This window comes from Ursus americanus, chromosome 2 (genome assembly GCF_024610735.1).
Source record: "Ursus americanus isolate L20-20 chromosome 2, mUrsAme1.1.p, whole genome shotgun sequence".
Lineage (NCBI taxonomy): Eukaryota > Metazoa > Chordata > Mammalia > Carnivora > Ursidae > Ursus > Ursus americanus.
This window is the reverse complement of record NC_142128.1, coordinates 62,965,143-62,981,795: the sequence shown is the minus strand read 5'-3', so window position 1 is coordinate 62,981,795 and position 16,653 is coordinate 62,965,143.

The following is a 16,653-nucleotide window of genomic DNA, read 5'->3' as shown; positions in this document are numbered from 1 at the left end:
AGGGCTGTGTTTCTGAAGTGTGTATGAAATCATAAGGAACATGCTCTATGCTGAAGTATGAACACCCTTCAGAAAGATCTTCCAACGCACATCCTATGTAAGAATCTGGAAGTACTTTCAGAAGTGTGGTTGAAAAAGGAGAGGGTCTCAATACTTAGTGGTGAGGCCCAAGGCCGTGTTGCTAAAAGGCCCCAGCGAACTCACAACGCAACCCATTGTGTACCCACGCGTTTCCCATTACATAGGTTGAACCGTAAGGAAAGGGCCATGTACACAAGTCGCAGAAAGAACACCGAATAGACACCACCTTCCAGTTCACATCTTCTGTTGCGAAGATGGCAAGTGTTTCAAAAGAGTGTCTATGAATGCCTGACGAACGCGTCACCGACTTGACGCTAAGGAGAGCACTCTGAATTAAGCATCTTGTACCTCACACGTGGTGCCAGGAACCGGGAGCATTAGGCAAAACCGTGGCTGCACGCATGAAGTTCATGCCCTTCGTTTAACTACGTAAGAACACCACAGTGACAGCATCTCTCCACACACACCTATCACGAAGAGGGAGGCCGTTCAAAAAGCTTGTGTGAATACGAAAAGCCAGTGCCATCATTCCATTCAGTGACGCGACGTTGTGTGGTAGAGAGACGGCAACATTAGCCAGTGAAGATACAAGGGTTACCCGGTGCGTGTGTAGAACCTGAAGGAAACGGCCATAGACGTCCCTCTCGTAAGAAGAGTGTATACGGAGAAAGGGTCTTCCAATTCACATCGTCTGTCATGATGAAGGAAGCATGTTTTGGAGTGTGAATGAAAGCACAAGGAAAGGGCCACTCACCAATCCTTAAGGAAGAACATTGTGTCGAAGCCATCTTTCACCTCACATCGTCTGCCTTGAAGATGGAAGCATTTGCAGAACCGTGTAAGAAAACCGAAGGAAAGCGGTGCCGTCTACTTAACTGAAAGAAGGAACACTTTGTGGAAAGCGTCTTGCAGTGCACACCTTCTTTTGTGATCACGGAAGCGTTTCAGACGTGTGCGTGAAAGCAGGAAGAGAGTGCCCCGTGCTTAACGCGACGTCCGAACACTGCATAGAAACCGTCTCTCAGCTCCCGTCGTCTGTCGTGAAGAGGGAAGCATTTGCAGCAGTGGGTGTGAGAGGGCGAAGGAAGTGCCATGCACTGAATTCAGAGAACCCAGTCTGGGTAGGTAGACTGCAGTCGCAACGCACATCCTGCTGCATGACAGTTACCAGGGTTTTCTTCCCTGTGTGTTGAACCTTAAGGAAAGCGCCATAAACATAGCAGCGGGTAAGAACACTGGACAGAGGGCATCTCACAACTCACAACTTCTGTCACGAAGGCGGAGACTTTTGCAAAGTTGTGTTGAAAGCATCAGGAAAGTGACAGAGACTTGTCTTTAAGAAAGAGCCCTACCGACTCCATCTTTCATGAACTTGGGAAGCAGGCTCAAAAGTGTGTTTATCAGCATAAGGAAATGAACGTACGCTTAACGTTCTGAAAGAACTCCCTGGAAAACGATCTGAAACTCTCACCTCTCTCATGAAGCTGGAAGCCTATGCTCGAGGGTGAGGAGACGTGGAAAGCTATGACACTTACGAAACTCTGAGAACCAAGCTTCTGTACAGAAAATGCTACTTCTGATATCGTGATTCATGGAGGGAGCAGCGTTCTAAAATACCTGTGTTTAATGACAGGAGACGTGCCATACGCGTAACACGGAGAAAGAGCACTGTCTAGAAACAGCCTTCCAAATCCAATCTACCTCCATGAAGAGGGCTGTGTTTCTGAAGTGTGTATGAAATCATAAGGAACATGCTCTATGCTGAAGTATGAACACCCTTCAGAAAGATCTTCCCATGCACATCCTATGTAAGAATCTGGAAGTACTATAGAAGTGTGGTTGAAAAAGGAGAGGGTCTCAATACTTAGTGGTGAGGCCCAAGGCCGTGTTGCTAAAAGGCCCCAGCGAACTCACAACGCAACCCATTGTGTACCCACGCGTTTCCCAATACATAGGTTGAACCCTAAGGAAAGGGCCATGTACACAAGTCGCAGAAAGAACACCGAATAGACACCACCTTCCAGTTCACATCTTCTGTTGCGAAGATGGCAAGTGTTTCAAAAGAGTGTCTATGAATGCCTGACGAACGCGTCACCGACTTGACGCTAAGGAGAGCACTCTGAATTAAGCATCTTGTACCTCACACGTGGTGCCAGGAACCGGGAGCATTAGGCAAAACCGTGGCTGCACGCATGAAGTTCATGCCCTTCGTTTAACTACGTAAGAACACCACAGTGACAGCATCTCTCCACACACACCTATCACGAAGAGGGAGGCCGTTCGAAAAGCTTGTGTGAATACGAAAAGCCAGTGCCATCATTCCATTCAGCGACGCGACGTTGTGTGGTAGAGAGACGGCAACATTAGCCAGTGAAGATACAAGGGTTACCCGGTGCGTGTGTAGAACCTGAAGGAAACGGCCATAGACGTCCCTCTCGTAAGAAGAGGGTATACGGAGAAAGGGTCTTCCAATTCACATCGTCTGTCATGATGAAGGAAGCATGTTTTGGAGTGTGAATGAAAGCACAAGGAAAGGGCCACTCACCAATCCTTAAGGAAGAACATTGTGTCGAAGCCATCTTTCACCTCACATCGTCTGCCTTGAAGATGGAAGCATTTGCAGAACCGTGTAAGAAAACCGAAGGAAAGCGGTGCCGTCTACTTAACTGAAAGAAGGAACACTTTGTGGAAAGCGTCTTGCAGTGCACACCTTCTTTTGTGATCACGGAAGCGTTTCAGACGTGTGCGTGAAAGCAGGAAGAGAGTGCCCCGTGCTTAACGCGATGTCCGAACACTGCATAGAAACTGTCTCTCAGCTCCCGTCGTCTGTCGTGAAGAGGGAAGCATTTGCAGCAGTGGGTGTGAGAGGGCGAAGGAAGTGCCATGCACTGAATTCAGAGAACCCAGTCTGGGTAGGTAGACTGCAGTCGCAACGCACATCCTGCTGCATGACAGTTACCAGGGTTTTCTTCCCTGTGTGTTGAACCTTAAGGAAAGCGCCATAAACATAGCAGCGGGTAAGAACACTGGACAGAGGGCATCTCACAACTCACAACTTCTGTCACGAAGGCGGAGACTTTTGCAAAGTTGTGTTGAAAGCATCAGGAAAGTGACAGAGACTTGTCTTTAAGAAAGAGCCCTACCGACTCCATCTTTCATGAACTTGGGAAGCAGGCTCAAAAGTGTGTTTATCAGCATAAGGAAATGAACGTACGCTTAACGTTCTGAAAGAACTCCCTGGAAAACGATCTGAAACTCTCACCTCTCTCATGAAGCTGGAAGCCTATGCTCGAGGGTGAGGAGACGTGGAAAGCTATGACACTTACGAAACTCTGAGAACCAAGCTTCTGTACAGAAAATGCTACTTCTGATATCGTGATTCATGGAGGGAGCAGCGTTCTAAAATACCTGTGTTTAATGACAGGAGACGTGCCATACGCGTAACACGGAGAAAGAGCACTGTCTAGAAACAGCCTTCCAAATCCAATCTACCTCCATGAAGAGGGCTGTGTTTCTGAAGTGTGTATGAAATCATAAGGAACATGCTCTATGCTGAAGTATGAACACCCTTCAGAAAGATCTTCCCATGCACATCCTATGTAAGAATCTGGAAGTACTATAGAAGTGTGGTTGAAAAAGGAGAGGGTCTCAATACTTAGTGGTGAGGCCCAAGGCCGTGTTGCTAAAAGGCCCCAGCGAACTCACAACGCAACCCATTGTGTACCCACGCGTTTCCCAATACATAGGTTGAACCGTAAGGAAAGGGCCATGTACACAAGTCGCAGAAAGAACACCGAATAGACACCACCTTCCAGTTCACATCTTCTGTTGCGAAGATGGCAAGTGTTTCAAAAGAGTGTCTATGAATGCCTGACGAACGCGTCACCGACTTGACGCGAAGGAGAGCACTCTGAATTAAGCATCTTGTACCGGGAGCATTAGGCAAAACCGTGGCTGCACGCATGAAGTTCATGCCCTTCGTTTAACTACGTAAGAACACCACAGAGACAGCATCTCTCCACACACACCTATCACGAAGAGGGAGGCCGTTCGAAAAGCTTGTGTGAATACGAAAAGCCAGTGCCATCATTCCATTCAGCGACGCGACGTTGTGTGGTAGAGAGACGGCAACATTAGCCAGTGAAGATACAAGGGTTACCCGGTGCGTGTGTAGAACCTGAAGGAAACGGCCATAGACGTCCCTCTCGTAAGAAGAGGGTATACGGAGAAAGGGTCTTCCAATTCACATCGTCTGTCATGATGAAGGAAGCATGTTTTGGAGTGTGAATGAAAGCACAAGGAAAGGGCCACTCACCAATCCTTAAGGAAGAACATTGTGTCGAAGCCATCTTTCACCTCACATCGTCTGCCTTGAAGATGGAAGCATTTGCAGAACCGTGTAAGAAAACCGAAGGAAAGCGGTGCCGTCTACTTAACTGAAAGAAGGAACACTTTGTGGAAAGCGTCTTGCAGTGCACACCTTCTTTTGTGATCACGGAAGCGTTTCAGACGTGTGCGTGAAAGCAGGAAGAGAGTGCCCCGTGCTTAACGCGATGTCCGAACACTGCATAGAAACCGTCTCTCAGCTCCCGTCGTCTGTCGTGAAGAGGGAAGCATTTGCAGCAGTGGGTGTGAGAGGGCGAAGGAAGTGCCATGCACTGAATTCAGAGAACCCAGTCTGGGTAGGTAGACTGCAGTCGCAACGCACATCCTGCTGCATGACAGTTACCAGGGTTTTCTTCCCTGTGTGTTGAACCTTAAGGAAAGCGCCATAAACATAGCAGCGGGTAAGAACACTGGACAGAGGGCATCTCACAACTCACAACTTCTGTCACGAAGGCGGAGACTTTTGCAAAGTTGTGTTGAAAGCATCAGGAAAGTGACAGAGACTTGTCTTTAAGAAAGAGCCCTACCGACTCCATCTTTCATGAACTTGGGAAGCAGGCTCAAAAGTGTGTTTATCAGCATAAGGAAATGAACGTACGCTTAACGTTCTGAAAGAACTCCCCGGAAAACGATCTGAAACTCTCACCTCTCTCATGAAGCTGGAAGCCTATGCTCGAGGGTGAGGAGACGTGGAAAGCTATGACACTTACGAAACTCTGAGAACCAAGCTTCTGTACAGAAAATGCTACTTCTGATATCGTGATTCATGGAGGGAGCAGCGTTCTAAAATACCTGTGTTTAATGACAGGAGACGTGCCATACGCGTAACACGGAGAAAGAGCACTGTTTAGAAACAGCCTTCCAAATCCAATCTACCTCCATGAAGAGGGCTGTGTTTCTGAAGTGTGTATGAAATCATAAGGAACATGCTCTATGCTGAAGTATGAACACCCTTCAGAAAGATCTTCCCATGCACATCCTATGTAAGAATCTGGAAGTACTATAGAATGTGGTTGAAAAAGGAGAGGGTCTCAATACTTAGTGGTGAGGCCCAAGGCCGTGTTGCTAAAAGGCCCCAGCGAACTCACAACGCAACCCATTGTGTACCCACGCGTTTCCCAATACATAGGTTGAACCGTAAGGAAAGGGCCATGTACACAAGTCGCAGAAAGAACACCGAATAGACACCACCTTCCAGTTCACATCTTCTGTTGCGAAGATGGCAAGTGTTTCAAAAGAGTGTCTATGAATGCCTGACGAACGCGTCACCGACTTGACGCTAAGGAGAGCACTCTGAATTAAGCATCTTGTACCTCACACGTGGTGCCAGGAACCGGGAGCATTAGGCAAAACCGTGGCTGCACGCATGAAGTTCATGCCCTTCGTTTAACTACGTAAGAACACCACAGAGACAGCATCTCTCCACACACACCTATCACGAAGAGGGAGGCCGTTCGAAAAGCTTGTGTGAATACGAAAAGCCAGTGCCATCATTCCATTCAGCGACGCGACGTTGTGTGGTAGAGAGACGGCAACATTAGCCAGTGAAGATACAAGGGTTACCCGGTGCGTGTGTAGAACCTGAAGGAAACGGCCATAGACGTCCCTCTCGTAAGAAGAGGGTATACGGAGAAAGGGTCTTCCAATTCACATCGTCTGTCATGATGAAGGAAGCATGTTTTGGAGTGTGAATGAAAGCACAAGGAAAGGGCCACTCACCAATCCTTAAGGAAGAACATTGTGTCGAAGCCATCTTTCACCTCACATCGTCTGCCTTGAAGATGGAAGCATTTGCAGAACCGTGTAAGAAAACCGAAGGAAAGCGGTGCCGTCTACTTAACTGAAAGAAGGAACACTTTGTGGAAAGCGTCTTGCAGTGCACACCTTCTTTTGTGATCACGGAAGCGTTTCAGACGTGTGCGTGAAAGCAGGAAGAGAGTGCCCCGTGCTTAACGCGATGTCCGAACACTGCATAGAAACCGTCTCTCAGCTCCCGTCGTCTGTCGTGAAGAGGGAAGCATTTGCAGCAGTGGGTGTGAGAGGGCGAAGGAAGTGCCATGCACTGAATTCAGAGAACCCAGTCTGGGTAGGTAGACTGCAGTCGCAACGCACATCCTGCTGCATGACAGTTACCAGGGTTTTCTTCCCTGTGTGTTGAACCTTCAGGAAAGCACCATAAACATAGCAGCGGGTAAGAACACTGGACAGAGGGCATCTCACAACTCACAACTTCTGTCACGAAGGCGGAGACTTTTGCAAAGTTGTGTTGAAAGCATCAGGAAAGTGACAGAGACTTGTCTTTAAGAAAGAGCCCTACCGACTCCATCTTTCATGAACTTGGGAAGCAGGCTCAAAAGTGTGTTTATCAGCATAAGGAAATGAACGTACACTTAACGTTCTGAAAGAACTCCCTGGAAAACGATCTGAAACTCTCACCTCTCTCATGAAGCTGGAAGCCTATGCTCGAGGGTGAGGAGACGTGGAAAGCTATGACACTTACGAAACTCTGAGAACCAAGCTTCTGTACAGAAAATGCTACTTCTGATATCGTGATTCATGGAGGGAGCAGCGTTCTAAAATACCTGTGTTTAATGACAGGAGACGTGCCATACGCGTAACACGGAGAAAGAGCACTGTTTAGAAACAGCCTTCCAAATCCAATCTACCTCCATGAAGAGGGCTGTGTTTCTGAAGTGTGTATGAAATCATAAGGAACATGCTCTATGCTGAAGTATGAACACCCTTCAGAAAGATCTTCCAACGCACATCCTATGTAAGAATCTGGAAGTACTTTCCGAAGTGTGGTTGAAAAAGGAGAGGGTCTCAATACTTAGTGGTGAGGCCCAAGGCCGTGTTGCTAAAAGGCCCCAGCGAACTCACAACGCAACCCATTGTGTACCCACGCGTTTCCCAATACATAGGTTGAACCCTAAGGAAAGGGCCATGTACACAAGTCGCAGAAAGAACACCGAATAGACACCACCTTCCAGTTCACATCTTCTGTTGCGACGATGGCAAGTGTTTCAAAAGAGTGTCTATGAAAGCCTGACGAACACGTCACCGACTTGACGCTAGGAGAGCACTCTGAATAAAGCATCTTGCACCTCACACGTGGTGCCACAAACCGGGAGCATTAGGCAAAATGGTGTCTGCACACATCAGGTTCATGCCCTTCGTTAAACTACATAAGAACACAGAGAAAGCATCTCTCCACACACCTGTCACGAAGAGCGAGGCCGTTCGAAAAGCTTGTGTGAGTACGAAAAGCAAGTGCCATCATTCCACTCAGCGACCCGACGTTGTGTGTAGAGAGACGGCAACATTAGCCAGTGAAGATACAAGGGTTACCCGGTGCGTGTGTAGAACCTGAAGGAAATGGCCATAGACGTCCCTCTCAGTAAGAAGAGGGTATACGGAGAAAGGGTCTTCCAATTCACATCGTCTGTCATGATGAAGGAAGCATGTTTTGGAGTGTGAATGAAAGCACAAGGAAAGGGCCACTCACCAATCCTTAAGGAAGAACATTGTGTCGAAGCCATCTTTCACCTCACATTGTCTGCCTTGAAGATGGAAGCATTTGCAGAACCGTGTAAGAAAACCTAAGGAAAGCGGTGCCGTCTACTTAACTGAAAGAAGGAACACTTTGTGGAAAGCGTCTTGCAGTGCACACCTTCTTTTGTGATCACGGCAGCGTTTCAGACGTGTGCGTGAAAGCAGGAAGAGAGCGCCCCGTGCTTAACGCGATGTCCGAACCCTGCATAGAAACCGTCTCTCAGCTCCCGTCGTCTGTCGTGAAGAGGGAAGCATTTGCAGCAGTGGGTGTGAGAGGGCGAAGGAAGTGCCATGCACTGAATTCAGAGAACCCAGTCTGGGTAGGTAGACTGCAGTCGCAACGCACATCCTGCTGCATGACAGTTACCAGGGTTTTCTTCCCTGTGTGTTGAACCTTAAGGAAAGCGCCATAAACATAGCAGCGGGTAAGAACACTGGACAGAGGGCATCTCACAACTCACAACTTCTGTCACGAAGGCGGAGACTTTTGCAAAGTTGTGTTGAAAGCATCAGGAAAGTGACAGAGACTTGTCTTTAAGAAAGAGCCCTACCGACTCCATCTTTCATGAACTTGGGAAGCAGGCTCAAAAGTGTGTTTATCAGCATAAGGAAATGAACGTACGCTTAACGTTCTGAAAGAACTCCCTGGAAAACGATCTGAAACTCTCACCTCTCTCATGAAGCTGGAAGCCTATGCTCGAGGGTGAGGAGACGTGGAAAGCTATGACACTTACGAAACTCTGAGAACCAAGCTTCTGTACAGAAAATGCTACTTCTGATATCGTGATTCATGGAGGGAGCAGCGTTCTAAAATACCTGTGTTTAATGACAGGAGACGTGCCATACGCGTAACACGGAGAAAGAGCACTGTCTAGAAACAGCCTTCCAAATCCAATCTACCTCCATGAAGAGGGCTGTGTTTCTGAAGTGTGTATGAAATCATAAGGAACATGCTCTATGCTGAAGTATGAACACCCTTCAGAAAGATCTTCCAATGCACATCCTATGTAAGAATCTGGAAGTACTTTCAGAAGTGTGGTTGAAAAAGGAGAGTGTCTCAATACTTAGTGGTGAGGCCCAAGGCCGTGTTGCGAGAAGGCCCCAGCAAACTCACGCCGCGACCCATGGTGTAACCACGCGTTTTCCAATACATGTGCTGACCCTTAATGAAGGTGCCATATACACAAGTCGCAGAAAGAACACCGAATAGACACCACCTTCAAGTTCACATATTCTGTTGCGAAGATGGCACGTGTTTCAAAAGAGTGTCTATGAAAGCCTGACGAACGTGTCACGGACTTGACGCTAGGAGAGCACTCTGAATTAAGCATCTTGTACCTCACACGTGGTGCCACGAACCGGGAGCATTGGACAAAACGGTCTCTGCACGCATCAAGTTCATGCCCTTCGTTAAACTACGTAAGAACACCACAGAGAATGCATCTCTCCCCACACACCTGTCACGAAGAGGGTGGCCGTTCGAAAAGCTTGTGTGAATACGAAAGCCAGTGCCATCATTCCATTCAGCGACGCGACGTTGTGTGGTAGAGAGACGGTAACATTAGCCAGTGAAGATACAAGGGTTACCCGGTGCATGTGTAGAACCTGAAGGAAACGGCCATAGACGTCCCTCTCAGTAATTAGAGGGTATACGGAGAAAGGGTCTTCCAATTCACATCGTCTGTCATGATGAAGGAAGCATGTTTTGGAGTGTGAATGAAAGCACAAGGAAAGGGCCACTCACCAATCCTTAAGGAAGAACATTGTGTCGAAGCCATCTTTCAACTCACATCGTCCGCCTTGAAGATGGAAGCATTTGCAGAACCGTGTAAGAAAACCTAAGGAAAGCGGTGCCGTCTACTTAACTGAAAGAAGGAACACTTTGTGGAAAGCATCTTGCAGTGCACACCTTCTTTTGTGATCACGGAAGCGTTTCAGACGTGTGCGTGAAAGCAGGAAGAGAGTGCCCCGTGCTTAACGCGATGTCCGAACACTGCATAGAAACCGTCTCTCAGCTCCCGTCGTCTGTCGTGAAGAGGGAAGCATTTGCAGCAGTGGGTGTGAGAGGGCGAAGGAAGTGCCATGCACTGAATTCAGAGAACCCAGTCTGGGTAGGTAGACTGCAGTCGCAACGCACATCCTGCTGCATGACAGTTACCAGGGTTTTCTTCCCTGTGTGTTGAACCTTCAGGAAAGCGCCATAAACATAGAAGCGGGTAAGAACACTGGACAGAGGGCATCTCACAACTCACAACTTCTGTCACGAAGGCGGAGACTTTTGCAAAGTTGTGTTGAAAGCATCAGGAAAGTGACAGAGACTTGTCTTTAAGAAAGAGCCCTACCGACTCCATCTTTCATGAAGTTGGGAAGCAGGCTCAAAAGTGTGTTTATCAGCATAAGGAAATGAACGTACGCTTAACGTTCTGAAAGAACTCCCTGGAAAACAATCTGAAACTCTCACCGTCTCTCATGAAGCTCGAAGCCTATGCTCGAGGGTGAGGAGACGTGGAAAGCGATGACACTTACGAAACTCTGAGAACCAAGCTTCTGTACAGAAAATGCTACTTCTGATATCGTGATTCATGGAGGGAGCAGCGTTCTAAAATACCTGTGTTTAATGACAGGAGACGTGCCATACGCGTAACACGGAGAAAGAGCACTGTTTAGAAACAGCCTTCCAAATCCAATCTACCTCCATGAAGAGGGCTGTGTTTCTGAAGTGTGTATGAAATCATAAGGAACATGCTCTATGCTGAAGTATGAACACCCTTCAGAAAGATCTTCCAACGCACATCCTATGTAAGAATCTGGAAGTACTTTCCGAAGTGTGGTTGAAAAAGGAGTGGGTCTCAATACTTAGTGGTGAGGCCCAAGGCCGTGTTGCTAAAAGGCCCCAGCGAACTCACAACGCAACCCATTGTGTACCCACGCGTTTCCCAATACATAGGTTGAACCCTAAGGAAAGGGCCATGTACACAAGTCGCAGAAAGAACACCGAATAGACACCACCTTCCAGTTCACATCTTCTGTTGCGACGATGGCAAGTGTTTCAAAAGAGTGTCTATGAAAGCCTGACGAACACGTCACTGACTTGACGCTAGGAGAGCACTCTGAATAAAGCATCTTGCACCTCACACGTGGTGCCACAAACCGGGAGCATTAGGCAAAATGGTGTCTGCACACATCAGGTTCATATCCTTCGTTAAACTACATAAGAACACAGAGAAAGCATCTCTCCACACACCTGTCACGAAGAGCGAGGCCGTTCGAAAAGCTTGTGTGAGTACGAAAAGCAAGTGCCATCATTCCACTCAGCGACCCGACGTTGTGTGTAGAGAGACGGCAACATTAGCCAGTGAAGATACAAGGGTTACCCGGTGCGTGTGTAGAACCTGAAGGAAATGGCCATAGACGTCCCTCTCAGTAAGAAGAGGGTATACGGAGAAAGGGTCTTCCAATTCACATCGTCTGTCATGATGAATTAAGCATGTTTTGGAGTGTGAATGAAAGCACAAGGAAAGGGCCACTCACCAATCCTTAAGGAAGAACATTGTGTCGAAGCCATCTTTCACCTCACATTGTCTGCCTTGAAGATGGAAGCATTTGCAGAACCGTGTAAGAAAACCTAAGGAAAGCGGTGCCGTCTACTTAACTGAAAGAAGGAACACTTTGTGGAAAGCGTCTTGCAGTGCACACCTTCTTTTGTGATCACGGCAGCGTTTCAGACGTGTGCGTGAAAGCAGGAAGAGAGTGCCCCGTGCTTAACGCGATGTCCGAACACTGCATAGAAACCGTCTCTCAGCTCCCGTCGTCTGTCGTGAAGAGGGAAGCATTTGCAGCAGTGGGTGTGAGAGGGCGAAGGAAGTGCCATGCACTGAATTCAGAGAACCCAGTCTGGGTAGGTAGACTGCAGTCGCAACGCACATCCTGCTGCATGACAGTTACCAGGGTTTTCTTCCCTGTGTGTTGAACCTTCAGGAAAGCGCCATAAACATAGAAGCGGGTAAGAACACTGGACAGAGGGCATCTCACAACTCACAACTTCTGTCACGAAGGCGGAGACTTTTGCAAAGTTGTGTTGAAAGCATCAGGAAAGTGACAGAGACTTGTCTTTAAGAAAGAGCCCTACCGACTCCATCTTTCATGAAGTTGGGAAGCAGGCTCAAAAGTGTGTTTATCAGCATAAGGAAATGAACGTACGCTTAACGTTCTGAAAGAACTCCCTGGAAAACAATCTGAAACTCTCACCGTCTCTCATGAAGCTGGAAGCCTATGCTCGAGGGTGAGGAGACGTGGAAAGCGATGACACTTACGAAACTCTGAGAACCAAGCTTCTGTACAGAAAATGCTACTTCTGATATCGTGATTCATGGAGGGAGCAGCGTTCTAAAATACCTGTGTTTAATGACAGGAGACGTGCCATACGCGTAACACGGAGAAAGAGCACTGTTTAGAAACAGCCTTCCAAATCCAATCTACCTCCATGAAGAGGGCTGTGTTTCTGAAGTGTGTATGAAATCATAAGGAACATGCTCTATGCTGAAGTATGAACACCCTTCAGAAAGATCTTCCAACGCACATCCTATGTAAGAATCTGGAAGTACTTTCCGAAGTGTGGTTGAAAAAGGAGTGGGTCTCAATACTTAGTGGTGAGGCCCAAGGCCGTGTTGCTAAAAGGCCCCAGCGAACTCACAACGCAACCCATTGTGTACCCACGCGTTTCCCAATACATAGGTTGAACCCTAAGGAAAGGGCCATGTACACAAGTCGCAGAAAGAACACCGAATAGACACCACCTTCCAGTTCACATCTTCTGTTGCGACGATGGCAAGTGTTTCAAAAGAGTGTCTATGAAAGCCTGACGAACACGTCACTGACTTGACGCTAGGAGAGCACTCTGAATAAAGCATCTTGCACCTCACACGTGGTGCCACAAACCGGGAGCATTAGGCAAAATGGTGTCTGCACACATCAGGTTCATGCCCTTCGTTAAACTACATAAGAACACAGAGAAAGCATCTCTCCACACACCTGTCACGAAGAGCGAGGCCGTTCGAAAAGCTTGTGTGAGTACGAAAAGCAAGTGCCATCATTCCACTCAGCGACCCGACGTTGTGTGTAGAGAGACGGCAACATTAGCCAGTGAAGATACAAGGGTTACCCGGTGCGTGTGTAGAACCTGAAGGAAATGGCCATAGACGTCCCTCTCAGTAAGAAGAGGGTATACGGAGAAAGGGTCTTCCAATTCCCATCGTCTGTCATGATGAAGGAAGCATGTTTTGGAGTGTGAATGAAAGCACAAGGAAAGGGCCACTCACCAATCCTTAAGGAAGAACATTGTGTCGAAGCCATCTTTCACCTCACATTGTCTGCCTTGAAGATGGAAGCATTTGCAGAACCGTGTAAGAAAACCTAAGGAAAGCGGTGCCGTCTACTTAACTGAAAGAAGGAACACTTTGTGGAAAGCGTCTTGCAGTGCACACCTTCTTTTGTGATCACGGCAGCGTTTCAGACGTGTGCGTGAAAGCAGGAAGAGAGCGCCCCGTGCTTATCGCGATGTCCGAACCCTGCATAGAAACCGTCTCTCAGCTCCCGTCGTCTGTCGTGAAGAGGGAAGCATTTGCAGCAGTGGGTGTGAGAGGGCGAAGGAAGTGCCATGCACTGAATTCAGAGAACCCAGTCTGGGTAGGTAGACTGCAGTCGCAACGCACATCCTGCTGCATGACAGTTACCAGGGTTTTCTTCCCTGTGTGTTGAACCTTAAGGAAAGCGCCATAAACATAGCAGCGGGTAAGAACACTGGACAGAGGGCATCTCACAACTCACAACTTCTGTCACGAAGGCGGAGACTTTTGCAAAGTTGTGTTGAAAGCATCAGGAAAGTGACAGAGACTTGTCTTTAAGAAAGAGCCCTACCGACTCCATCTTTCATGAACTTGGGAAGCAGGCTCAAAAGTGTGTTTATCAGCATAAGGAAATGAACGTACGCTTAACGTTCTGAAAGAACTCCCTGGAAAACGATCTGAAACTCTCACCTCTCTCATGAAGCTGGAAGCCTATGCTCGAGGGTGAGGAGACGTGGAAAGCTATGACACTTACGAAACTCTGAGAACCAAGCTTCTGTACAGAAAATGCTACTTCTGATATCGTGATTCATGGAGGGAGCAGCGTTCTAAAATACCTGTGTTTAATGACAGGAGACGTGCCATACGCGTAACACGGAGAAAGAGCACTGTCTAGAAACAGCCTTCCAAATCCAATCTACCTCCGTGAAGAGGGCTGTGTTTCTGAAGTGTGTATGAAATCATAAGGAACATGCTCTATGCTGAAGTATGAACACCCTTCAGAAAGATCTTCCAATGCACATCCTATGTAAGAATCTGGAAGTACTTTCAGAAGTGTGGTTGAAAAAGGAGAGTGTCTCAATACTTAGTGGTGAGGCCCAAGGCCGTGTTGCGAGAAGGCCCCAGCAAACTCACGCCGCGACCCATGGTGTAACCACGCGTTTTCCAATACATGTGCTGACCCTTAATGAAGGTGCCATATACACAAGTCGCAGAAAGAACACCGAATAGACACCACCTTCAAGTTCACATATTCTGTTGCGAGGATGGCACGTGTTTCAAAAGAGTGTCTATGAAAGCCTGACGAACGTGTCACGGACTTGACGCTAGGAGAGCACTCTGAATTAAGCATCTTGCACCTCACACGTGGTGCCACGAACCGGGAGCATTGGACAAAACGGTCTCTGCACGCATCAAGTTCATGCCCTTCGTTAAACTACGTAAGAACACCACAGAGAATGCATCTCTCCCCACACACCTGTCACGAAGAGGGTGGCCGTTCGAAAAGCTTGTGTGAATACGAAAGCCAGTGCCATCATTCCATTCAGCGACGCGACGTTGTGTGGTAGAGAGACGGTAACATTAGCCAGTGAAGATACAAGGGTTACCCGGTGCATGTGTAGAACCTGAAGGAAACGGCCATAGACGTCCCTCTCAGTAATTAGAGGGTATACGGAGAAAGGGTCTTCCAATTCACATCGTCTGTCATGATGAAGGAAGCATGTTTTGGAGTGTGAATGAAAGCACAAGGAAAGGGCCACTCACCAATCCTTAAGGAAGAACATTGTGTCGAAGCCATCTTTCAACTCACATCGTCCGCCTTGAAGATGGAAGCATTTGCAGAACCGTGTAAGAAAACCTAAGGAAAGCGGTGCCGTCTACTTAACTGAAAGAAGGAACACTTTGTGGAAAGCATCTTGCAGTGCACACCTTCTTTTGTGATCACGGAAGCGTTTCAGACGTGTGCGTGAAAGCAGGAAGAGAGTGCCCCGTGCTTAACGCGATGTCCGAACACTGCATAGAAACCGTCTCTCAGCTCCCGTCGTCTGTCGTGAAGAGGGAAGCATTTGCAGCAGTGGGTGTGAGAGGGCGAAGGAAGTGCCATGCACTGAATTCAGAGAACCCAGTCTGGGTAGGTAGACTGCAGTCGCAACGCACATCCTGCTGCATGACAGTTACCAGGGTTTTCTTCCCTGTGTGTTGAACCTTCAGGAAAGCGCCATAAACATAGAAGCGGGTAAGAACACTGGACAGAGGGCATCTCACAACTCACAACTTCTGTCACGAAGGCGGAGACTTTTGCAAAGTTGTGTTGAAAGCATCAGGAAAGTGACAGAGACTTGTCTTTAAGAAAGAGCCCTACCGACTCCATCTTTCATGAAGTTGGGAAGCAGGCTCAAAAGTGTGTTTATCAGCATAAGGAAATGAACGTACGCTTAACGTTCTGAAAGAACTCCCTGGAAAACAATCTGAAACTCTCACCGTCTCTCATGAAGCTGGAAGCCTATGCTCGAGGGTGAGGAGACGTGGAAAGCGATGACACTTACGAAACTCTGAGAACCAAGCTTCTGTACAGAAAATGCTACTTCTGATATCGTGATTCATGGAGGGAGCAGCGTTCTAAAATACCTGTGTTTAATGACAGGAGACGTGCCATACGCGTAACACGGAGAAAGAGCACTGTTTAGAAACAGCCTTCCAAATCCAATCTACCTCCATGAAGAGGGCTGTGTTTCTGAAGTGTGTATGAAATCATAAGGAACATGCTCTATGCTGAAGTATGAACACCCTTCAGAAAGATCTTCCAACGCACATCCTATGTAAGAATCTGGAAGTACTTTCCGAAGTGTGGTTGAAAAAGGAGAGGGTCTCAATACTTAGTGGTGAGGCCCAAGGCCGTGTTGCTAAAAGGCCCCAGCGAACTCACAACGCAACCCATTGTGTACCCACGCGTTTCCCAATACATAGGTTGAACCCTAAGGAAAGGGCCATGTACACAAGTCGCAGAAAGAACACCGAATAGACACCACCTTCCAGTTCACATCTTCTGTTGCGACGATGGCAAGTGTTTCAAAAGAGTGTCTATGAAAGCCTGACGAACACGTCACTGACTTGACGCTAGGAGAGCACTCTGAATAAAGCATCTTGCACCTCACACGTGGTGCCACAAACCGGGAGCATTAGGCAAAATGGTGTCTGCACACATCAGGTTCATGCCCTTCGTTAAACTACATAAGAACACAGAGAAAGCATCTCTCCACACACCTGTCACGAAGAGCGAGGCCGTTCG